The sequence below is a fragment of the Armigeres subalbatus genome, chromosome 2 (genome assembly GCF_024139115.2).
Source record: "Armigeres subalbatus isolate Guangzhou_Male chromosome 2, GZ_Asu_2, whole genome shotgun sequence".
NCBI lineage: Eukaryota > Metazoa > Arthropoda > Insecta > Diptera > Culicidae > Armigeres > Armigeres subalbatus.
In genome coordinates, this window is record NC_085140.1 from 316253105 (window position 1) to 316278888 (window position 25784).

The following is a 25784-nucleotide window of genomic DNA, read 5'->3' on the forward strand; positions in this document are numbered from 1 at the left end:
AGCACTTCACTTTATGTATTCCAATAATTACTTTTATTCGTAGTTGAAACAAAAAAATAATGTTGTACATATTTTGAAATGGCTGGATTGAGTGGCTCGATTGGCCCAATGAAACGAAAGGTTGATGTGGAACACCGCGTTTTCACGTTGGACAAAGGACAGCCGGTATGCTTAATTTGCTCGGAAAGTGTTGCTGTGTTGAAGGAATATGATCTGAAACGGCATAACAGACCAAGCATCCTACGAAATACGATATTTACACTGAACTAGGAAGATAACAAAGCTTCAGCTTCAAAGAATAGAGAGAGATTTTGGAAAAACGAATGAAACTATTCTAGGACGGAGAACTTGTTAAGGGTTGCACATCGGCTATTGTTAGCATCGTGTGCCCTAAGGAAAAAGTCTTCTTTAGTAGCATTAGTTTGCCACGGAGCACGGTGAGTTAATGTTCCTGCAGAAGATTTGAAAACTACATTACGTGAAAGCCGCCTGCTTCAAATTATCGACAATACTGATGTTGAAAACATGGTCCAGGTCTAGGGGAGCTGTTAAGACCTGTATGAAGGGGCTTCGACACTCCAAAAACTTAAATGGTCACACAACTGATTGCGCCGGCAATGACGGGAAACAATACTGGCGGTGGTATGAATATACTTCCCCGCAAAATTATTAATATTCCTGAAGTATTAACGCTCGTTATTAAGTTAAAAAGCTTTATCAACGCTAAGGATCCACAACCACCAATTCTAAATGATGTTTACGGAAATGGAAGCAGAATACCGAGATTTGCTGCATTATTGCGAAGTTCGTTGCCTAAACCGTAGAACCAGGCTTGAGAGATTTTATTTTCTTTGAAACGAAATCGCACTATTTTTACAAGATAAAGAAAACCCAATTCCCGAACTGAATGATCCAGAATGGGCGAGTGACTTAGCTTTTCTAGAGGATATTACCAAACATCGCAATGACTTGAACATAAAGCTGCAAGGCACAGATCAACACGTCAACTTCTTTATCCAACAATAAAGCTTCTGAAACTACTTTTTGAAAAAATGAGAAAAAAAACATTGAGTATTTTAAAAATTGTAACTGTCTGTCAGTTACGCCCGCTCAGTACATTGGACTCTCGCTCAAACTCAGGATCGGCTCTTTCATACCGGGATAAGCAAGATAAAGGAACAAGTATAAGTAGATGTTTCGACGGCAAATGATTTTATTCAAGAAAGTCCCTAACGGCCCTAACTGCCCTAGTTACAACCCTACCAAATACAATCTACTTTTGCCGTGTGTGGTGTTAGTGTTTGGGCCCGTTGAACTGGCAGTCACGGGGAAGAAACGTCGTTGTCCGGATCACATCCACGTGGTATACACGAGTACCAGCGGCTTGCTGGATCCAATCGTCCTCGGGGTAGCGCTCGTTGATGAGGATGCGTTCCTGCTTCCGTATCCCAAAGGGGGGGAGGTTCTTCTGACCGGGCCGTTGCCACGCGGTCGACGAGGATTGGCTCGGTACGTTGAGGTTAACCGGCTCACCGGTTTCGGTCAGCTTATTGCTACGGTCGGGCACCTGGTTTGCTGTGCCCACGATATTTGCGTAGTCGCTTGTCCAACTTGGGTCACCGGGAAATGCGGTTTGGCTCGCGAACAATTGTTCGCAGCAGTGTACAACAGCGCACTCGTCTGGTGCTTCCGTCGGTCGTTCTGACGTGAGTTCGAAGCTCCAAGATTCCGGTAGACCATTGGACACAAAACGGCGATTACGATGTCCATTGTCCCGAAACTTCAATGTATTCCGTACTGACTTGCACTATACCTTGGATTATCACTTAGAAAAAATAGCTGTTTTCGCTCATCTGGTGCTCGAGCAAGTGAACGAGATGAACCGGCAAAATCATCCAGGAATCAGTTAACAGGCTTTTTTCATCCCATTCTAGGCCCACTAGGTGGTGTTGCCGGTCAAAACTGCTACCAACAACTGCCAGCATAGTGAATGTGGTAGTGTAGTGTTGTTTAAGTTGCTGAACAATTTGTATTCAGTGTACTGTGAGTTTGAAATAACTGTTTGCCGTCTTGCCTCCTATCTTATATTTTGCATGTTTTTTTTATTTCATATTACTATAGGTTTTTTTATCTAGGACTAAGGTAGATAATGAATTTTGATGTATGATTTTGTTCATTCCTACTAGCTTTCTAAATAATCTACTTTTACCTTTTCCTTTATTTATTTAAGTTAAGACTAAGATTGAGTTTGAGTCCTTTGAATTAAGTGGGCAAACTGAGTGTTTGGTTACAAAATATTTTTTTTTGCAGAATATGTTTTATTAATATGGCGTGCCAGCTGATGTTAATTTTGAAAATTGGCACGTGGCTTGAAAAGGTTGAGCAGGCCTGGTCTAACAAACAATCACAGACAAAATACACATCAAATGTTCATCGTTCACTAATTTACTGGTCAATTTGAATAATCATTAATTGGCCAATCGATCACTCGTAGCGTGAGCATCGAATTTGCTCAAGTTTGACGTTTGCCCACTACCGCCATCTGATTCGTGATTTGCCCAAGGGAAAACGTGGAAGGGTCATTTGGCCGAAACCCATTCGGCCGAATGTCACTAGGCCGAATTGACCATTAGGCCGAAACCCATTTGGCCGAAAGGGTCGTTTGGACGAATGGGTCACTTGGCCGAAAGGGTCATTTGGCCGAAAGGGTCGTTTGGACGAATGGGCCGAAAAGATCATTTAGCCGAAAGGGTCGTTTGGACGAATGGGTCATTTGGCCGAAAGGGTCATTTGTCCGAAAGGGTAATTTGGCCGAAAGGGTCGTTTGCCAGGAACGGTCTTTTGGCCGAAAGGGTCATTAGGCCGAATAGGACATTTGGCCGAGTAATTCATTTAGCCGAATAGTTCATTTGAAAAGTAAGAAATTAGGAATGAGAAGAGAGACGTGAGTAGTGAGTAGTTAGACGTCTCACTACCCACTTCGCATTACTCACTTTTTACAGTGAGAAGTGAGAAATGAGGAGTGAGAAGTGAGATGTCTCACTTCTCACTCCTCATTTCTCAATTCTAACTGTGAAAAGTGAGTAGTGAGATGTCTCACGGCACGGCAAATGCTGAGTAAAGCGTACCATTGGTGCTTCGCGTACCTGAAGGAATAAAATAGACCCCATCTCGCGGTCCTTAGTCTTTTACCCAGCAACTCCTATCCCTACCTCCCCATGTGGTGCTGGCCGGGATACGAGCAACCTTAGGGAAGATCGGGAAACCAACCCCGGTGGGAACTTTGGTCGTATGCTGACAGGGAAGGGGGGGTTTGCTCCTCTCCGGAGGTGCAAATCTTACTGAGCGTCTGTTCTCCATGTCAAGATCGACTCACAACAGCGTCTGTTCTCCATGTTAGGGGTGGCTGATCATCGTCCGAGTGCCAGCGAGGGGCTCTGAGTGAAATTGTGCACCATGGTCCACCGGGAATAAGGAGGAATGGTCCTCCGGAAATTTAGGGGGTTTGGTGTCAGGCCCTGCAAGCCAGCCTTTAAAAAACATACGCAATGAACAATCAACAAGAGAGTACGGACCGGAACCATCGGCGAAGACTACCGCGACGAAAAGGGACTAGCGATTGGAAACTCGGTTCGTGGATCTGCAAATCTCTAAACTTCAGCGGAAGCACACGCATACTCGCCGATGTGCTCAAGGACCGTGGATTCGGCATCGTAGCGCTGCAGGAGGTTTGTTGGAAGGGATCAATAGTGCGAACGTTTAGAGGTAATCATACCATCTACCAGAGCTGCGGCAACACACACGAGCTGGGAACAGCTTTCATAGTGATGGGCGATATGCAAAGACGCGTGATCGGGTGGTGGCCGATTAACGAGAGAATGTGCAGGTTGAGGATCAAAGGCCGGTTCTTCAACTTCAGCATAATCAACGTCCACAGCCCACAATCCGGAAGCACTGATGATGATAAGGACGCATTCTACGCGCAGCTGGAACGTGAGTACGACAGCTGCCCAAGCCACGACGTCAAAATCATCATAGGAGATTTGAACGCTCAGGTTGGCCAAGAGGAGGAGTTTAGACCGACTATTGGGAAATTTAACGCTCATCGGCTGACGAACGAAACGGTCTACGACTAATTGATTTCGACGCCTCCAAGAATATGGCCATTCGCAGCACCTACTTCCAACACAGCCTTCCGTATCGGTACACCTGTAGATCACCACTGCAGACAGAATCACAAATCGATGACGTTCTGATTGATGGACGGCACTTCTCCGACATTATCGACGTCAGGACATCTGGTGATGGTGAAACTGCGCCCAAAACTATCCGTCATCAACAATGTTCGGTACCGACGACCGTCGCGGTACGACCTAGAGCGACTGAAGCAACCTGAAGTTTCCGGAAGAGGGTGAGCTCGATGGAGCCCCTCTTGAGGACTACTGGAATACAGTCAAAGCAGCCATAACCGACGCAGGGGAGAACAACGTCGGGTATATGGGACGAAGTCGATGGAACGTTTGGTTCGACGAAGAGTGCAGACAGATTCTGGAGGAGAAGGACGCAGCGCAGGCGGTCGCGCTGCAGCAAGGTATCCAGCAGAACGTGAAACGTTATAGACGGAAGCGGAGACAGCAGACCCGCCTTTTTCAGGAGATTAAACGCCGCCTGGAAAAAGCGGAGTGCGAGGAGATGGAACAGCTGTGCCGTTCTCAAGAACCACGCAAGTTCTACCAGAAGCTCAACGCATCCCGCAAAGGCTTCGTGCCGAGAGCCGAAATGTGCCGGGATAAGGATGGGAGCATCTTGACGGACGAACGTGTGGTGATCGAAAGGTGGAAGCAGCACTACGAAGAACATTTGAATGGCGCTGAGAGTACAGGCAGTGAAAGTCAAGGCAGCGGAGGAGATGACTACGTCAGTTTAACGGACGATGGAAGCCAACCAGCCCCCACCTTGAGGGAAGATGAAGATGCCATCCAACAGCTAAAAACCAATAAAGCAGTTGGTAAGGATGGTATCGAAGCTGAGCTCATCAAGATGGGCCCGGAAAAGTTAGCTACTTGCCTGCACAAACTGATAGTCAGAATCTGGGAAACTGAACAGCTACCGGAGGAGTGGAAGAAAGGGGTTATATGCCCCATCTACAAGAAAGGCGACAACTGGAGTGTGAGAACTTTCGAGCGATCACCATGCTTAATGCCGTCTACAAAGTGATATCCCAGATCATCTTCCGTCGTCTGTCACCATTAGTGAATGAGTTCGTGGGAAGTTATCAAGCCGGTTCGTTGACGTCCGCTCGACAACGGACCAGATCTTTACTGTACGGCAAATCCTTCAAAAATGCCGTGAATACCAGGTCCCAACGCACCATCTGTTCGTTGATTTCAAAGCGGCATACGACAGTATAGACCGCGAAGAGATATAGAAAATTATGGACGAGAACAGCTTCCCTGGGAAGCTAAGCAGACTGATCAAAGCAACGGTGGATGGTGTGCAAAACTGTGTGAAGATTTTTGGCGAACACTCCAGTTCGTTCGAACCGCGCCAGGGACTAAGACAAGGTGATGGACTTTCATGCCTGTTGTTCAACATTGCGCTAGAAGGTGTCATGCGGAGGGCCGGGTGTAACAGCCGGGGTACGTTTTTCAACAGATCCAGTCAATTTATTTGTTTAGCGGATGACATGGACATTGTCGGCCGAACATTTGCAAAGGTGGCAGAACTGTACATCCGCCTGAAACGTGAAGCAACAAAAGATGGACTGGTGGTGAATGCGTCGAAGACAAAGTACATGCTTGTTGGCGGAACCGATCGCGACAGGGCCCGCCTGGGAAGCAGTGTTACGATAGACGGGGACATCTTCGAGGTGGTCGAAGAATTCGTCTACCTCGGATCCTTGCTAACGGCTGATAACAATGTTAGTCGTGAAATACGAAGGCGCATCATCTGTGGAAGTCGGGCCTACTACGGGCTCCAGAAGAAACTGCGGTCAAAAAAGATTCGCCACCGCACCAAATGTGTCATGTACAAGACGCTAATAAGACCGGTTGTCCTCTACGGACATGAAACATGGACAATGCAAGAGGAGGACTTGCAAGCACTCGGAGTATTCGGACAGATGACGGGTGCTTAGGGCCATCTTTGGCGGTGTGCAAGAAGACGGTGTGTGGCGGCGAAGAATGAACCACGAGCTCGCCCAGCTCTACGGCGAACCCAGTATCCAGAAGGTAGCTAAAGCCGGAAGGGTACGATGGGTAGGACATGTTGCAAGAATGCCGGACAGCAGCCCTGCAAAGACGGTGTTCGCTTCCGATCCGGCAGATACGAGACGGCGTGGAGCGCAGCGAGCGAGATGGGCAGACTAGGTGCAAAATAACTTGGCGAGCGTGGGGCGTATTCGAGGATGGAGAGATGCGACCTCGAACCGTGTATTGTGGCGTCAAATTGTTGATTCAGTGTTATCTGTTTAGATGTTAACTAAATAACTGAATGAATAAGATGTCTCACTACCCGAGCAGCACAAGTCAGACAAAAATGGTTACAGCAACTTGATTGTGACTGAATCTGGTCACATATCAGTTGCAGAAACCAATGAGGAATATGTGTACCCCCTTCACACTACTCACTTTTCACAGTGGGGCACTGATAAATGGGGAGTAAGAAGTGAAACGTTTCTCTTCTCTCTCCTCATTTCTCACTTCTCGCTCTCAGGAGTGAGAAACGCAAAGTGTGAGTCTCACTACTCACTTCGCGCTTCTCACTTTTTACAGTGAGAAGAGAAAAATGAAGTGTGATAAGTGAGACGTCTTATTTCTCACTCCTCATTTATCACATCTCGATGTAAAAAGTGAAAAGGGGCGATTCGAATATGACGTCCACTACTTTTTGAGATTTCTAGACCTCCCTCCCTTCCCCCTTTGTCACGCTTTTTTTGTATACCTAGTACATGTACTGTACTGTCACAAAATCTTAGACCCCCTCCCCCCCAAAACCTGTGGAATCATTATTAAACGACCCCGAAGCGCTAAGTGAGTAGCGAGACGTCTCACTACTCACTTTTCATGGTGAGAAGTGAGAAATGAGGAAAGAGAAGTGAGACGTCTCACTTCTCACTTCTTATTTATCACGTCTTACTACTCATTTCGCACTTCTCACTTTTTACAGTGAGAGGAAAAAAATGAAGTGTGAGAAGTGAGATGTCTTTTTTCTCATTTTTCAAATGAACTATTCGGCCAAATGACCCTCTAGGCTAAATTACCCTTTCGGCCAAATGACCCTTTCGGTCAAATGACCCTTTCGACCTGATGACCTTTTCGGCCAAATGACCCTTTCGACCAAACGACCCTTTCGGGCAAACGACCCTTTCGGCCAAATAACCCATTCGGCCAAACAAGGAGGCACTAATTTCAGATCAATCAACCTAGCAGTGATCATGACTTTCTCGTCCATTAGGGAGGATATTGAAAACAATCACATAAGAAAAGAATAAAATTGCACTTTAGGTCAATAGATTTCATTTTTTCCATTGATTTACGTTTATTGCATTAAAAAAAACCCTGAATAATCACCCTAGCGGTAATGGTGCCTTTCTCGATCATGATAAAAAATATATATATTTTGGCCATAAATTTTGATCCCATAGTCCGATTTGACCAATATTCAACAGAAAGCAATCGGTCAACGTTTAGTTCCAAAAAGTATGTGGTCAATAACTAGACATGCCCAATAAATATAAATATTAATTAAACTCATTATTTCTATCAACTATGTCCAAATAATTATAAAAACTGCTAGAGAACCCCATTAAAAATAATTTAGGGGACAACTACAGCAGCATTGATTGTGTTGTCATTAAAATGAGGGTGCCCACAACCGAATTTAACGGCGTTTTGGAATGTGAAGAAAAAAAATTCACTCTTAAATTTTGATGGCAATCGCTAGTGATCCTCAAAATAGATTAAATTTTCTGTATAAATACGCATTGGAACTCTTTTTTCAACTGAATCATTTTAATTTATGACACGTTGAAAAAGGAAAAAAAAATCGTGTTGTTTTCCTTGTAAAAAAAAAATTTGTTCGTAGTTCAAAGTAGAGATGTCAAAATTGTTTGATATTGATCAAAATTTTCGCGACCTATGCCAATAAAATTGAACTGAGGATATGTTTGTCACGAGTTAACTCTGTATCGCAGCGCTTTCTCGCAATCCACTTTCCTGATCATTTCGTTAAGACTGCACATTGTCTACGATAGGCAATTTGTATGGTTCTTAAATAAAATCATAAGAACATCTAGCACCTGCAGGTTGAATTCGTAAATCTATTCTTAACACTCCTAACACATCCAGGATACAGGAATGTGAATCTTTTTTTAGCTTCTTGCGAACTCTCACGTACTCCCATAACTCGCGTATGTACCTTCAAAAGTACCGTTTGGTCGCAAACCTTGAGTACCAGTTCCCAGACCTTTCCACCCGAACGGTTCCACGAAACGAAGGCAACAGTTTCCACCGCGGTCGGTGGTTTGCTAAGGTCGTCATAGATCATTATTATTCTAATCAACTTCGCACGGATCGACCGCCACCAACCGTTCTACTACTCTGCCAGAGCTTTATTCCAGCAACATTTGCCATCACATGGGGTATTAACCAGGCCCGAACAAAACGGATTTGGCATGCACATGTTTATGCACGCCTCGCGGAGGCTCGAAGTGGCCTGCCTCGTCTGACCAGAGTCTGTAATTTATAAGCTGATAAGACGATTTATTGCCCCGCTGCACAATTCAATTGATATGCGTTCATAGTTGGACTGGACTGACTTGTTCTCGGTATTCGGTTCATAGAAATTGGACACACGTTCGTTGCTACGGTCCCGGCGTTGATGCGCCCGTTCGTCGTTTGTAGCCGTCCCGGATTTGAATCGATGCCAGTTCGGGAAGGCTTTTGATACCATCAGCGCACTTTAATATGATTGATCGCACAATTGACGAACCATTCAATCGATGCTGAGCGGTGCGAATGATACACTTTCCGGGGCAATTGAGCGGCAGCTTTAAAAATGTATCCCGCTATGTTCTAGATATGGTTATTGGCTTCTGGCGGTGGAAGTCTCGAGCGACACGCTCCAGATTTAAATCGGCAAAAGCACTGACTGACGTCAATTGTCGCTCCTCTGTGAACCTACAACACCTGGAAAAGGTGAGCAATTTATTGCGCGGAGAAAATCAATCCAGGCGTTGAAAACAAGATTGATTGAGATTGATGAAATTGGTACTTCTTACTCGTGCTGAAAAGTACAGGAAAGTGCTAAGCAGCTCCTCCAATCACACAGAAAGTCCATGGATCTATTGGTGACCGCTTTGGATATGTCGTGCTTGATTTTGATTTCTGAATTCAAATTCGGACTATAATATCAAGACTGTGGACTATGTGGCATTGGGATTTTTTCTATCTAATCATCAATTAGTTTGCATTTTCAATACTATAAAAATCTATTAATCTAGAATATTGTTCTGTTTGAATTATTTGTTCTTTCTCCAGATGTTCAATATATTACCATAACACATAGCACAACATAAATTACAAACGATACTCCAGCACGTAATGACCTCAGGTGATGCCTTTTCCCGCACTCATTTAGCAGCGCAAATATGTTTCCAAACATACTCAACCGAGGAGGAGCCCCAAGCGCCCGGGAAATTCGAGACCCATCTTAAGTACACATCACCACACACCCACGTCCATGGGACGTGACCCGGGTAAACAAACCCGGGCCTGGGACAAATGTTCGGGACGTGTCGGGAAATTGCGCCCGGAATCTGTTGCGAAACAGAAGCAAGCGGGCCGGGCCGTTTAGGCTAATCCTTTGCCACCATTAACACTCCTGTGTGTCCGAGCGCATTCCGGGCACACACCTTTCCAGATTTTCGACACGGTATGGCGAAAGCTACTCCCGGAAAGAATGGGAACCATTTTTTCGTTGGTTGGCCCTTTATTGGGGTCGTAAATAACCTAATAAAGTCCTGCTTGGTCGTGCATTCTTGAGTGAGTCAAAGTTCGTCCTGATGTGTTTTTTCCTTTTGTAGGATAGTTAGAAGTGTCGGTCGTTCTATTGAGTTTCGGGTACAAGACGGACATATGTGTTTCGCTTTCTTTGTGCTCTGCAAGTTATGTTATGAAGGGTAAGATAGTCGGAACACACAGTCGGGATGGAAATGACAGGAAAAATAAACACAAGTGCGCTACTTGCAAAGAATTGGGTCATTGTGTGTTATTGTTATATTCCGCCATTATCGGTAGTGTATGAAGGTTGTTCTGCTATTGAGGCTCATAATATAGAAAAACTTTTTTTCAGGAAAAACACACAGAGGTGTTTGTCGTACATTTGCTCGGCACCGACGTGAATCTGCGTGGTATTTTTGTTACAAGCACATATAATTTGACCACAGTTTCGTTATCGCTATAAGTCAACAGTCAAATAAATAAGAAATAGCAGTTTACCAACCATTTCTTCAGATCGTAATAGGGGAAGAGGTGGTAAAATGAACAGTTGGCTATATTTATATTAAAACACTTTTTAGGCGTATGTTAATCATGCACACGTTTTCCTCGAAATTAAATAAGGTACCTGAGCTAATATTTTGGTTTTGAGACCGAACGAATAGCTATTACCATCCAAAATATCAAATGAGGCCGTAAAAATAGGGTCTGATGTAATTTTTAACCATTTTTCCGCAAGCTTTAATTCTTAATAAATTCGTAATAACATTGATTTAAACCTGTTCTAACCACAGTGGTAAACAGGACAACCTTCACAAAGATGTTGCAGGGGTAAATAGTAAAATTATTGGTATGCATAGTTAGAGGAAGAGTTATTTATCACAAGGCACGTATGGGGGTAAAATGAACACTTGTATCAAACTTTCACAAATTTATGGTAAAAGTTGTGCGATTGTGACGCGGAAGTTCAAGAAACAAACCATATCAAATAACCAAGATAAAACTTTGAATATGTAAATTTAATTTAAAAATAATTGATTATTTTAAAACTTTTTTCCTTCTTTTTATTATTTTGATAATTAAGAGCTTTTCAAAAGTTATACCAGATTTTTCAAACAGCTCTCGTAATCTCAAACAGTTGTATATACAGTGCCAGAGTAAAAAAAAGAAAATTAAATGTTTCAAAAGGGTTTAAGAAGCGATGTTCATTTTACCACCAGGCAGTGTTCATTTTACCCGCACTATTTTTGTACATACGAAATTTCGATATTTTTTATTTCGATGAAAAACTACATAAAACAATGTTTATTAGCGAAAAAATTGTTCAGTGCATTAAGAATATGAGTTAAATTGCTGAACCAAGTTGTAAAACTAGCAAATTATCCTCGTTTTATGATTGAAATCAGCGCAAATCCTTAACGTGTTCATTTTACCACCTGTTCCCCTAATCGTTTAGCTTGTACGAACTCGTTTTATGACAACAAAAGATATTCCTAAAAGCAAAAAAAATTTTTTTTTTGTCCGTTTCATATTTTAAAAAAATAACATCAATTCGACTTTCATTAAAACTTTCATATTTAATTTCTAACAACTTTTTTCTTAATTCGGAGGGGAAATTGTTTAGATTTTTAAAGAAAATTTAGACGGAATTCTTTGTTTTCCAATTCTATGAATCTTAATGTCATTTCAATTTCATAGTACAATTCATTCGATTTTCTTCGTGCATTTCCTTCGAAATTCCTTCATAATTTATTTGGATTTCCTCAATAAATTCATTCGAACTTCCCCGGAATTATTGGTCAGAATTCCTTGAAAGATTTATTCGAAAATCTTCGGCAAATCAATTTGCATTTTCTCAGGAAATTCACACGAATTAAAAAAAGATATTGGAAATACCTTAAGAAAATCATTCGAAATTCATCGGAAAACGCATCAGCATTCCATTAGGATATTTTTCCGAACTTCATCTGGAAGAAGTTTCATATTCAAATTTCTTCGTGAAATTCGTTCGAATTTCATCGGAAAGCTCGAACGAATTTCCCCAAGAAATTCATTTCGATGTTTCACAGTGACTTATTGTGAAATTCTTAAGAATATTTTCGGGGTTTTTTAATTCAAATTCTATTTCGAATTTTCTATGCAACTTTATTCGAAGTATTTCATGAAGTTTATTCAATTTTACTCGTGAAATTAATTCTAAATTCCTCGAGAAATGCATTTGAATTTCGTCTCTTTGATTTCCTTCAGGAAATTCATTAAATTTTTTCGGAAAATTCACTTGAATATCACGGCAAATTCATACGAATTTACTTTCGAAATGTAATCGAACGCATTTGAATTTTCTTTGGAAGCTCATCTGAATTTTCATCCGAATTTCTTCGTATAGTTCATCCCAATTTCCTCAAGTTGATAATTTGAATTCTCGAGAAGTTTCCTTCGAATTCTTTCGAGAGACCCATCCGAATTTCCTCTAAAAGATCAATCGAATTTCCACAAGAAGTTCAACCGAATTTGCACTTAAAATTCTTCCAAATTCTTCCAGGAAATTCATTTAAATTTTCTCGAGAAATTCATTTTAATTTCGTGTGGAAGTTCGTAAGGTTTTTCTCAGGAAATTCTTTCGAATTTTCTCGGAAAATCACTCGAATTTCCTCCAAAAAGAATATTCGAATTTACTCGGGAACTCATTTAAGTTCACTCAGAAAATTCATTCATCTGAATTTCCGCGATATTCATTGCAACATTCATCAGAATTTCCTCAAGATACTCATTGCAGTTTACTCTAGAAGTGCATTTAGATCTGTTCGAAAATTCATTAAAATACCCTCTTAAATTCAGACAAGTTTCTTCGGTAAATGCATTCAAATTTCTGCAGGAAATTTATTTAAATTTCTTTGGGAAGTTCATCCAAGTTTTCTCGAAAAGTTCATCTGTTTTTTTTCGAATAGTTCATTCGAATTACCTCAGTACATTCATTCAAATTTCCTCGGGAAATTGATTAGATTTTTTGTGAAGTTCATTCAAATTTCCTCAGAAAATTCATTTGAATTTCCTCAGAGAATTCGTTTGAATTTCCTCAAAAAAATCATTTGAATTTCATCGCATTTCCTTCGAGTTTTCTCAAGAATTTCATTTAAAGAAAATTCATTTGCATTTCTTCTGCATATTCATTGAACTTCCTTGGGAAAATCATTCGATTTTCCTTAACAAATTCATTCGAGGTGTCCCTGGAAGTTAATCCGAATTTCATCGGGATGATCATTTGATTTTTTCGGGATATCCATTCAATTTAACTTCATTTGAGTTTTCTCAATTGGAAAGTTGGTCCAAATCTCCTGGGAAATTCCTTCGAATTTTCTCACTCACTCGGGAAATTCATTTTGTTTTCTTGGAAACCTAACCTAGAAAATCTACTACGAAACACTGAAGACGGTCTTACAGTTGAGGTCGAATTACATATCTGTAAAGATTACTACGTGGTGGAATTGAATGGAAAAGTACTAAACTCGTCTTATGACAAGTGAAGTCATTCCGCTAAAAGATATTAATTTCTTCAGAAAATTCTTCTAAATTTCTTCTGGAAGTAAATCCAAATTACATCAGGATTATCATACGAATATCTTCCTCTTGTTGTCCATTTGTCTTCCTCTCGTTGTTGTCTCCCAAAAAAAAAGTTTGTTCGTCCCTTTACGGTTGTATACTATTTCGCCGAAAAACAATCTGCGTTTTTTTTTCGTGGTACGGCGGTACTCCACGGAATGTACCTTTTCACCGAAAACCTCTCCGCGGAATGCCATTTTGCGGAATTCGGTTAATAGAATAATTGTCATTGAAATATGCTTAATTACATGCAATCCGGTCTAAATTCTTTTGGATTGTGATTTAAAGCAATGAAAGAAGGTAATGCTTTCTTTGAATGACCGCATCTGGTCGGTATAAGGCAAAGTGTGGATAAAATGCCTTCTTGAAATGGACACGTTTGCTCGGTATAAAGAAAAGAAAGGAGGTAGGGGAATTGTGGGTAAAACCGACATTGCGGGTAAGACCGATACCACTTCAAATCTCTGATTGCAAGTGATTATCGGACAAAATATTCACACACTTTGAATAAACATTTGATTTCTTGTATTTCTAGTAATTTTGTATCTGGCGGAGACGTGTAAGAGTCATAATAAACAGACAATTAGCATTGAACACCATTGAGGAGATGAGTTTTGTAAAATTTTAACATCGGGGAATATAACTTAATGATAGACTGATTACATACCATATCATTATTGGGCATGACAATAGGTCTAGGGCAGTGATCCCCAAAGTGCGGCCCTCCAAGCCTTTTCCTGCGGCCCGCGAAAGGCTTTAGAGAATACACTACATGTGGCCCAGTGTTAAGAAAAGCTTTCAATTGTACCCTTTGTTTTGTTGAAGTCGAGTATTTGATTACGCTTGCACCATTATGTTGTTAAAGGGCGATATAAAGCATGAATCGTGTTATCATCATGATTAATGAAATTTTATCATTTAGTAAATATTATGTAGTCTAACAGCAAACATACTTCGATGTTATTGCCCCGGGCTATGAAAATAGCTAATTTTTCGCCTATTTAAATGAGCTTAATGTTGAACTTTACGTAAGAATAATGCTGCTTTACACTGCTCCGTAATAAGGATGCTTTTATTTTTTTTAAATGAGTAAGGGCTCGGCTCCTTAGCCGTGTGGTAAGACGCGCAGCTACAAAGCAAGACCATGCTGAGGGTGGCTGGGTTCGATTCCCGGTGCCGGTCTAGGCAATTTTCGGATTGGAAATTGTCTCGACTTCCCTGGGCATAAAAGTATCATCGTATTAGCCTCATGATATGCGAATGCAAAAATGGTAACTTGGCTTAGAAACCTCGCAGTTAAAAACTGTGGAAGTGCTGAATGAACACTAAGCTGCGAGGCGGCTCTGTCCCACTGTGGGGATGTAATACCAATAAGAAGAAGAAGAAGAAGGGCTCGGCTAAATTCAACTGAAAGATTGCTAGATAATTACCTCCAGGAAACACGTTGACTATCAACTATTATGTCAACGTATTTTAAGTTACGGAAAATATTGAACGAAATCAAGATTTTTTTCCTTGCTCCGATATTGATGAAGACAAGGTTTCAGAAAATTCAATTAATATTCAGTTTTATGCAACACTGCTGAAATGTTCATCTGACTTCAAAAACTCTTTTGAACCATGCTGTCGTTTTTCTACGCGACAATTTATAGTGGACAACAATCCTTTAAAAAAAATATAGTCAGAGTTCTGCTAAACCGCACCAAGCGGCTTTCAGACTGTCTTGTGATACTTTGCTCGTAAAAAGAACACAAAACAATATTCATATACTTATGTTTGCGCGTATTTGATAGAAAATATCTTCGATTACCAATACGAGTTGCAACCGAAATTACAACAGCAACACGTTTTGTGCGCAAAATTGCGTGATTTTCCATTGGGCACTTGGTGCGGATTGGAAGACCCCCGATCAAATGATAGCTTAGAATATTTTCTGCCAACTGATCCGAAAAGATGGTGATACAAAAGAATTGTTTCCTGTCAAGTCTGAAAGAGCAAAAACAGTAGTATCGACTCATAGTTAGCTACGGCGGTAAAACATCATTTTGTACCAAACTTTAAAATTCTATTTGAAATGAAAAACAAATATTGCAAATATACTGCGGCCCGCTTCAACAGTTCAAAATTGCAATGCGGCCCTTGATAGTAAGCATGCTGGGGACCACTGGTCTAGGAGGTAATATTGAGTAATGAAAACTTGTAGGTCGGATAAGAATAGCGCTCAAAGAAGAACCGTATTTTTAGGCTTATTTTGCTCTTAGATGTATTCAATCCGTTTTCTGGTGTTGTTTATTCGTGATCCTTTTTCACCCCTGTAAACATGTAGCTTGTCACCTACGGAACTAGTCATTTTCATTTCTTGTCATAACTGCCGTTATCGTTACCCGTTATCGCCGTTATAAACAACTTTTTAAAATAAGTGAAATTTAAATTGGGGTCAATATTTACAGTAGTTGGTAAATTGGTTACTAACATTCTTATACTCTATATATTTTTCACCCGATCCACTATAGAAACTAAATAAATTATGATATGTGGTGATGATTTTAAATATAAAATTTTGTTTTATCGTCGTTTATAAGTAACCCCTAAACATGAATTTCATACACAAATATCAAAATGAATGTTGTTAAACATTTTCAATTAAGTTGTAACATCATTTAGAATTGTTCTGATGTTCGATTCCATAACGATTTGATGTGTCGGTTTTACCCTCATGTGGTGTCGATCTTTCCCGCACCCCAGCTGGTTGGGCTGGAAGATGGACTATTCGCGTTTTCATCATAAATCAAATTCTATCAAGAAATATTGTCATGTGACCTCATAGACTGATGCATGAAGAGTCAAAGTATGCTTGTACGAAATTTCTAGACCGAAGAATTGATTCATAGATTGGGGAACTGTAAAGTTACTTAAGGTGTCGGTTTTACCCACCTTTCCCCTAATCCCTTCTATGAATTAACGCATCTGCCCGGTATTAAGTAAGAGATAAATATAATGCCTTCTTTGAATGAATGCGACTGCCCGGTATTAGGCGAAGGTCATAACGCTTTACTTAAATGGATGCGTCTGCACGGTATGAGACGAAAGGAGTTGATAATGCCTACTTCAAAAGAGCGCTTCTGCCCGGTATAAGGCGAAGAGAGGGGTAATGCCTGCTTTAAATGGATGTGTCTGTCCTGTATAAGGCGAAACGAGTTGACAAGCTTTCTTTAAAAGAATGCGTCTGCCCGGTATAACACGAAGAAAGGGGTAATGCACTATTTAAATGGATGCGTCTACCCAGTATAAGGTGAAGGGAGGGTATAATGTCATCTTTCAAAGATTGCGTCTGCCCGGTATAAGGCGAAGGGAGGGGAAACTCCTTATTTAAAAGAGCGCGTCTGCCCGAAGGCGAAGGGAGGGGTAATACCTTCTTTAAATGGATGCTACTCCCCGGTATGAGGCGAAAGGAGTTGACAATGCCTTCTTTCAAAGAACGCGTCTGCCCGGTATAAGGCGAAGGGAGGAGTAATACCTTCTTTACCCAAGTAGCACACGCAGCATCTTCCTAAAAGCACCTTGTTTCTATTCAATTTCATTAAAGGCATTGGAAAAACATCAAAGCACGAAAAAGTTGCATCAAGATGTTAAAAACGTTCGAATTGTGATCAATTTTTGCCTTTCTCGTATACTAAGTATACGTAAAGGCTATATGATCACTCCAAAACCAAACTTTTGATAGAAGGCTCGGAGCCCCATAGTGTTATATACCAATCGACTCAGCTCGACGAATTGAGGTGATGTCTGTTTGTGTGTATGTATGTATGTGTGTGTATGTGTGTATGTGTACAAATTTTGTAGACACACTTTTTGGAACTTAGCATTACCCGATTTACTCGCAACAAGTTGCATTCGATGGGGAATGCGGTCCCATTATTTGCTATTGAAAAGTGGCCCGATCGGACATTGCATTTCGGAATTATTGAAAAATCATTGTTTTTTTCCCAAGGGTCCCCTCTTGGAAAAAAAATGATAGAAAATATGCGATCTATTCCCCTAAAGTGCTTTTTTGACCTTTCCTATGTGATTTTTTCAGTACATTTTACTATGCACGAGAAAGGCATCATCGCCGCTAGGTGGATTAATCTGGGTTTTTTTATTATTCTTTTCTTTATTTTTGGTAGGCACTCTGTGTTTCTTAAACGATACTGTGCCGTGATCTACTGTGGTGTTCTGCTGTACAGAATCCACATAGAATCTATTTTTAGACATTTGTAGTGGTCGCAGTGCCGCGGCTGTTCCTGGAGGATTTTGCAACGGATGGCTTACGCGCCACCTCCGAAGAGGACCACCCGTCGGGTTAGTTTGCCCGGCTATAGACTGGTTAATGAACCAGTCCGGAAATTGTTCAACACACCAGGAACACGCGTAACCGACCACCCACACTCAAATTATCTAACCCACGATACCGACAACCAAACTCTTACAATCCTGACCAACGAAACCCAGCACACTCCCAAATCCTATCACGTGTCCACAGTATAAAATTATCATCACTGGTAGCAATCTTCCCACCCCATCTTTCCCTCTCGCTTCGAAAGACGAACAATTCGGATCAACATACGCGGACAGACAATACTAACGCGGAACGTGAAATACCCTCCAGACTCTCTCAATCACATCTGACTAACTAGGAACTACAATTTACAGAAACAAAAACATAGTTTATTTCGATAGACATTTGTATAATTCGCTTCAAATCACATATCTGGGCCGGCCTACTTAGTCCCTTCTCTTCCCTAGCTTGTGCGGTCTTCTACTACTATCTCTAACTCTAGCGCTTCTCGGTGTAACGTGTCTTGCTTACAACGACTAATTCAAATCGGCCATTTCAGCCACTGCGATGGACTCCGACTGGATTTTTCGACGGTTCGCCTATTCTTGCTGACTACAGCACACTCGGAACCGCGAACGGGTCCGGAAAAAAAGGCTTCGAAAGACTTACGGTTCGGGCCGACTCAATCGGCCGGAGTTTGACTGGGGGTCGCCGGGTGGAATGCAGTATTGACGGTTGCTACTCCCTTCCGCCTTCGTCAAGGCGGGAAACCTTGAGTCCAGAGCGTGACAAGGGTTGGCGATGGCGATGAGCAATGGTGATGGCGTGCAGGCGGTGGCTTTGTCGTCTAGGCTGTTCAAAAATAAAGACAGCGAAGGTCGTTGACCGCACAGATAGGTCATTGACACAATTAGACTACACTAATGACACTCAATTCTGGGTCTGGTTACCTTTAACACACAAGACAGTCGCACAGCTCACAAAAACTCTACCGCATAATTTACAACTAGGCTAGCCTATACAGGGGAACACAGAAAGATTAATTAGCCTGTCGAACACTTCACGTTTAAATTCACGAACCAATTACACCACGGAACAAACTAAAGGATCGCGCCCTTCTTTCACCACGGTCAGGATCAAAGTGAACGAGTCGATTGCAAATAATCCTCAGATTAACGTTCTTTGGCAATGTAACCGGAAATTGAAGCGCGACGGATTACGTTGACCCTGATTGTAAGAGATAGATTGTAAACATCTCCCTCCCATTCGAAGCGGTTTGGTCTGCTACTCATATTCCCGATTGCAAGTCGAACCCTTTCTCATTGCTCGGACTTTATGTAACGGTGTCACGAATGGTGATCCGCTTCAAAGGCGCTTATGCGTTTCAGGCGTAGCAACTAACCTCTTCACGCAACGTTCTATTTAAATTGCATGCAAGTCTGCACCAGCTACACGGTTCGTTTTATTTGGTATTCCATGTTGTGTTGTATCGAAATTTACGAATTTAAATTAAGTCTAGAATAATTATTAACATTAACAAAAAAGTATATATTTACAGTTTTAGATATTTATATTTATAAATTTAGAAACTTAATTTACAAAGAACTTCAAAACAAATATTGACTACCGTTACATCACTCCATGCTAAAGTTACGAAAATTTAGTTGAATCTATTTCAACTAAATTTTCGTAAGGTTATTTCTTACGAATACTATTTACAAAAAAATGGATCAATGTTATTCATAAAGAGCCACTCGGATTCGGGGTCATATGATTTCATCATCAACTAATAGTTGACTCCTTCCCTATTTCCAGAAAACTGATCTATTACGGATCGTCTCTGCTACTGACCATCAATGTCGAAAGACTCCGGTCTCCAGCGAATCGTTATAAACTCTAGTGAATTAATAATTCGTCCTACATATTCATTCATTTAACATCGGATTGTGAACTTATAGTTTGATTGGTATTTAGAAAAATGGAAATACATATTTAACTCTTTCGATGACGTAGATGTGTTAGGTGTTTTTATTACTGTTAATTCAAAAACCCCATTTAAACATAAATCAATCGTACTTTTGTCAGATTTCGTTGAATCTGGAAAAATACACAGCTTTAAATATCATAGAAACCGAAATACAGGCTCACTCAGATTCAATAACAACCCCAATCATTATGTTGAGCAGTGGAATCTCCTCTGAGTTTACCGCAAAAACTATTTTGCCGAGATCTGACTCACCCCGAAGACGTACTTCAGGCACTTCGTTCATTTCTCTTGCAAAACGTAGCTTAACACTAAATCTTAATTAAATTTCTACACCAGAATCTTGTTCTGGTCACCCGAAATTCAAAAAAGATACTGAACAGTTAAACCCCTCAACTGTTATACCGAACAACATACTAAACTTCACACCCAAGTACTAAAACCACCTAACACGTACGCAGCCATCGAAATGTCAAATCACCGGAAACAGATTCTAATCAGATCTGATAATTGTAATTGGTGTGTTGGACGTGCGAGAAGTGTTTGCTGTTCTCAAGTTTCCTCAGAAAACCAACAGATTTGCAACTAAGGAAAGATGCTGTCCGGAGTTCCAACTGGATCATCGTTACGATTTCTTTACGGGGGGAGTATTCATAATGTGGTCTCTTTCCAAGAACTGAATGCTTTGTGGTTTCATCCAACAGGTGCATCGTGGGATTCTACTACACATGGATGGAAATTATACGGCGATGTTAAAGCTTTGGATTCGGCTCTATTCTTATTGAAATGCCCTAGGTACAGGACAGGGGACGGCTCGCCAACATCTATTTGCAAAATGGACAGATCGATACAATTGATGAAATCTTATTTCTTACCTACATATACATTATATACATACGACTTCTACGACTACTCACAGACACTACTATTTACAGCATGAATGAATCATCAACCCGTTCAACGCACGAGGTGACAAGCACCCACGTTGTCGACGGACACGAATTTCTTATTGGAAACTACTACTACAATGACACGAATATTATGTACAAGGGGATTGGCTCGATGACGATGTGGCGTGCAGATCATCAACAAACCGTAACTATAGTAGTATATAGAGAATAGTGTTAACTTCTACCGTATCTAAATTGCTTAAAAACTAGCTATTTACAAGGGAAAATAAGGACCGATTGTGCGAATGCTTCTTCATCCAATCCGCGATAATAATGATATCGTTTGATACCTTTACTTGTCAGTGTTTTTCGTGTTTTGTCACTCAGATTGAGATTCATAGCTGTTTCAAGGGAAACTGAATGGAGCAAGTGACCAGTGTTGAACCAATGCTCATTCATAAGGCTTGTCTCCAGTAGTGAATTACGTTTTTGTGGGACTGCTCAACTCGGTAATCCGAGGAGCACCTTATGAATGGCTGGCTATAGTTTGTGCAACTAGTTGCTTGGTCCACTCAATGAGTATACATAGCTGAATCACTGTAAGCTCGTCTTAGCTAGGAGCGAATGCGTGCTTACTTCAACAATGTTGATTTTGGTGCAGTTCATTGACTGCATTGTTACCAATGAATGGATACATAGCTGAATGAATTTCAACAAATCAGCATTGGATAAATGAAAAGGAATAGTACACTTTGCGTGTTTTAGGACGTCCTTAGACGTTTCGTTCCCTTGGAACAAGGTTACATAGCTGAAGAATTTGTCATATTAGGCCTAGTTAGAGGACGGCAAAGAGACTTTTTTCAAGAATTTACAATTGAATATTCCCAATCTTTTGCCATTATTGTCCTCTACTTCGTAGCAATGGCTTCCAACCACCCGTTTGATTATGGCAGGGACATATTTGGGCGCTAGCTTAGCGCAGTACCCTTTGCCTTTATCCGATTGTTCAGTATTGCGTTTTAGAACCTTTTCACCCTGTACGTACCTAGGACAATTTGTGTTTGACCTCAAATTGTAATATTTTGAGTGCTTTTCGAAAGCTTTTTTCATATTCTCTCGGACCTCTGCATACAGTTTTTCGCGATCGCTACTGTTCAAACTACTATCGTTCGTTGATGTATCTCTCATGTGCCTATACTCTCTACCGTCTGATACCATGTTTCGGCCGAATACCACAAAGTATGGGGTGTACTTCGTAGCCTCATGCACCGAGTTCCGAATTGCGTTTGCAATAACTTGAACATTGTTAGACCATTCTTTGTGTTCTTTTTTAATAGTTGCCCTAATTGCGGTAGTTATAACTCGGTTCACACGCTCGAGTCGTTAATTTGGGGTGATAGCTAGGAGTTTTCCAGTGAGTTACGTGGAATCTCGCTAAAAGATCCAGGAATTGTTTAGATACGAACTGTGTTCCATTATCTGTTAGGACAACTTCCGGTACACCAAAAGCTCAAAATCATATTTTCAACGAATGGTACTAATGTGTCTGCTGTGGCTTGCCTGAATGGCTGTATTATCACAAATTTGCTGAATACATCAGTAATGACCAGCAAACATGTATTTCTAGCTTTCCGGAAGCAGGTCGAGGACCTATGTAATCCATGGTAATGAATTGCCAAGGATATTCGGCTATCTTTCGTTGAACTGTCAACGGAGCAGTAGTGTTAACGTTATTCGCTTTGCTAACTTGGCATATTTCGCATTTCTGGCAAAACGTTTTAACTTGCGAACTCATCAACGGCCAAAAGTATTTCTCCCTAACAGAAGCGAGTGTTTTCACAAACCCTAAGTGCGCTTTTTCGTGGATCTTCCTAACAATCGATTCGTGCTCTTCTCGGCGTGGATATATTTTCCAGCAGAACCTCGTATCTTCCAGTGAATCCTGGCTTTTTACGTATTTATATACCTGGCCATCAACAACTTTAAACTCCCTGTAGTTCTGAGGGTTTCTGGAGATTTGCCCGATCAGATCTTGGTATTCCGGATCCAAAGCTGCCAGCGATAAGGCCTCTATAGAGCGAGATAAGCAATCAGCCGTAATATTCTGCTTTCCTTTCCTATACTCTAATTCGATGTCGTAGGATTGAATTTTTAGTGCCCATCGTAGCAATTTGGAGTTCCCAGACTCGACTCCTATTGTGAACAGCCAAAGTAGGCTTCTTGCGTCTGTCACAACCTTGAATTTACTTCCTTCCACGAAGTGCCGGAAATGCTCGATCGCCAAAAGAACTCCCAAGCACTCTTTCTCGACGCTCGCGTATTTCCTCTGCGTGCTGCTTAATTTCTTGCTGAAATAAGCAATTACACGCGGCTCTCCTTCGATGTGTTGTATTAGCGCCGCTCCCACAGCATTATCAGACGCATCTGATTCAATCACGAAGGGCAATTTGAAATCTGGGTTTGCCAGAATAGGTGCAGCCACTAACGCAGCTTTGAGCGCTTGGAACGAGTCTTCTGCCGCCTCTGTCCACAGAATTTTTTTCTGACCTTTCTTCAGCAAGTCAGAGATGGGGGCGACTATTTTGCTGTAATTCTGAATAAAACGTTGATAGAAGCCGCCCAATCCTAACAAACGACGAATATCCTTGATGGTTTTGGGTCTGGTATAGTTCAAGATTGGTTCGATCCTTGAGTTATCTATCGATATCCCTTCGTTGGTTAGTAAATATCCGAGATAACTCACCTGTCTTTTGCAGAATCGTGATTTATCCAGTGAGATTGTGAGATTGGCCTGTTTCAAACGACTAGCAACAATCTTCAAAAGTCGAAGATGTTCTGCCAATGTGTTGGTAGCCACGACAATGTCGTCTAAATACACGAACACGTGTGGCTCCAAATCAAAGCCAATCACTTTATCCATAAGACGGCACATCGTGAAAGGCGCGTTCGTGAGACCAAAGGGGCAAACTTTAAATCTGAATAACCCCTTCGACGTCCTGAAAGCCGTGTAATCCCGACACTCCTCCTTGAGCGGTATCTGAAAATACGCGTCTTTCAAATCAATCACCGAGAAAAACTTGGCACTTTCTAGGCGGTGAAATATACCCTTCATATCCCTCATAGGATATGAATCTTTCCTGGTCATCGCATTTATCCGTCTTGAGTCCAAACAAACTCTGATCTTTCCGTTCGATTTCCGAACAGGAACCAAAGGACTCGCCCATTCGCTCGAACACTCCTCAATTGCATCCAACTTCATGTATCTCTCAATCTCTCTGTCCATGTCTGCCTGAATGGACGGGGAACACCGATACAGAGGTTGTCTTCTCGGCTTGGCTTCTTCACGAAGTACTATCTCGTGCTGTATTAAACCAGTTCGTCCTAACTTGTTTTCAGTTGTGCACGGAAACTCTCGTACCACTTCTGTCAACTGCGATCTTTCCTCCGCTGTTAGTTCATGCTCTATTTCAATAGACTCCGGTGTCATTTGCGATGGTTCTGGTTGATCTAGCTCCGGTATGTCCAACGATTCGTCCGGATCAGATTTCGGTAAGGATGGAAGAGCCTCGATTGGATGTAGGAAGAAGTGAACCGCATCTACGTCTACACTCTCGCCGGTCTCATGCTGAATTAGAGCGATCTCTTCGAAATTCGTTCCCTTCTGTATCATTGGCTTAATACTAAAAGCTTTCCAAAAATTAATGCCTAATATCAGTTCCCTGGATATTTCTGGAACAACCACCAGAGCTATGATTTTGGTTACCCCTTTAAACCTAACCGGTACGTTTACATAACCGCTACAAGAATATTGAGTTTTATCCGCAGTACAAATTTTAATCGGTGACGGCAATAGTTTCAATCCATGACGGTCGATAAGTTTCGTCGAGTTTGCAACGCTTATTCCAGCACCTGAATCAAGCAGTGCCTCTATTTCTACACCAAATATATCTACCTTCACTTGTGGACACTGATTCGTCCTAATTTTAATTTCCTGCACGGTTTCAAATGGATCAATGAATGGTTTTGATATAATGGGAACATTGGACCTTTCAGGAATGCTGACGTTCCCGACTACGCACTCCGAATTCAGTTTCCCGAATTCTGCGAATTACTCGTCCTCGTTGTGGCTCACGTCTCGGGTGACTATCACAGGTGGTTGATATTTTACCTGGATTGCCACAAACGTAGCAGAACGTGGTCTTAGCCTCCCTACAGTCTCTCCAAAAGTGTCCATTTTTCTGGCAGTTCCAGCATAGAGGAGGCCTTGTAGAACTTTCTACTCTGGCCCCGGATGTATCTTGCCTTTTTGAGAACCGTTGGTTTCGTTGATATCCATTGTTCAGCAAGTTGATCTCTTCCTCATCTGAATGCTCCTCTTCTGAATTTATCGCGATATTGTGTACCCCATGCTTCACGCTAATCGGATGCAACCCGGGATCACTGGCATCGATGCGGTAGTTCATTCTTGTCAAGTCTTCGAGATTGGTCACTTGAAAGCATGCCAACTTCGATCGATAATGCTGGCGCATATTTTCCCAGATTATCTCGAACTTCCTTTGAGGAGATAAAGGCTTTGTCAACAGCTTGTTTAATCTTTCTATTTCAGTTACGAACGCAATGAAGGTCTCCCCCTTCACTTGTTTTCGTTCATAAATCTGCTGCCTGTTCCCTTGGTCCTGGTTGGGATTGCCAAACCTGTATCTAATCCTCATCTCGAACTCGTCCCAATTCCAATTTGCCTCGTAATAGGTGAAAAACCAATTAGAAGCTTCATCTCGCAATAATAAATGAATATGACTAATTAAGCTGTCTTTCGGAACACCGCTCATGTTGGCCAGCACCTTAACTTTGTAGATAAAATCCTCCAAAGTTGGCGATCTTGGCGATCCCGAGAAAAATATATTCCACTTTTCTATTTTCCTGTCATATTGTGCACGGTAATCTCTCAGATTATTCCTGTGCATCTCAGCATTATGTTGGCTAACCGATTCGCT

At 41.4% G+C, this 25784-nt stretch overlaps 1 protein-coding gene and 1 long non-coding RNA gene across 4 annotated transcripts in view; one reads left to right on the top strand and one right to left on the bottom strand.

The window, feature by feature from the left end:
• Window positions 1-25784, top strand: part of LOC134212637 (netrin receptor unc-5-like) — a 909680-nt gene that overhangs the window by 316444 nt on the left and 567452 nt on the right. The window lies entirely within an intron of this gene.
• On the bottom strand, window positions 18471-19534 carry LOC134216767 (uncharacterized). Its single transcript, XR_009980816.1, has 3 exons — window positions 18997-19534; window positions 18867-18932; window positions 18471-18768 (listed from the first exon to the last, which is right to left on the bottom strand). It is a non-coding gene; the product is annotated as an uncharacterized LOC134216767 (long non-coding RNA).